Source organism: Teleopsis dalmanni, chromosome 1, assembly GCF_002237135.1.
Source record: "Teleopsis dalmanni isolate 2A chromosome 1, ASM223713v2, whole genome shotgun sequence".
Lineage (NCBI taxonomy): Eukaryota > Metazoa > Arthropoda > Insecta > Diptera > Diopsidae > Teleopsis > Teleopsis dalmanni.
Window position 1 is genome coordinate 118,887,409 of NC_051846.1, and position 857 is coordinate 118,888,265.

The window sequence follows — 857 nt, forward strand, 5'->3', positions numbered from 1 at the left end:
AAACTCGCTAGATCGCCGTTCAATGATAGCAATAGTTTGACACAAGATGTTCTTGAATTAGTACAATCGGATATAATGGGTCCCTTTCAGGTGGCGTCGTTCTCTGGCAAACGCTATATTCTTACATTCGTCGATGATTATACACGCAAAGTTTTTGTAACATAATACCTATTAAATCAAAATTCGATGTATATGAAGAATTCATAATGTTAAAAAAGGTTGTAGAAAAACAATGCTCGAAAAATATAAAAATATTACGCTCAGACAACGGGACAGAATATGTGAATGGTAAATTCCAGAAATACCTTGCTGAATTATACACCAGACCACTACTCCATATATGCCTTCGCAAAATGGTGTGGCAGAACATATGAATCGAACGTTGATGGAACAAATATGGTGTATGCTATTGGATTCAAATCTGAATGAGAAGTTTTGGGCAGAAGCCGCAAATACTGCAACGTATGTACTTAATCGCACTGCACGTAACACCAATGCAGCTAGTCCTGAAGAACTTTGGTGAGATAAGAAGCAGAATTTAAAGCATTTGCGTGTATTTGGATGCAAAGCCTTAGCTCACATACCGAAGCAAAAGCGAACGAGCAAATTTGCTGCAAAAGCACTTGAGTGTATATTCGTTGGTTATAGTTCTATTTCTAAAGCATATAGACTATTCAACACAAACTCAAAATCAATAATCATTAGTCGGGATGTAGTGTTTCTTGAAAATGAAACGTCCATTACGATACAACCATCGTATATCAATAACTTTACCGATCGTTGGCAACAACCTTTCGAGCATGATGTCGATTCAGAGGAGCGAGCTGGAAGTCTCAAATCACCATCATTAGTAATTG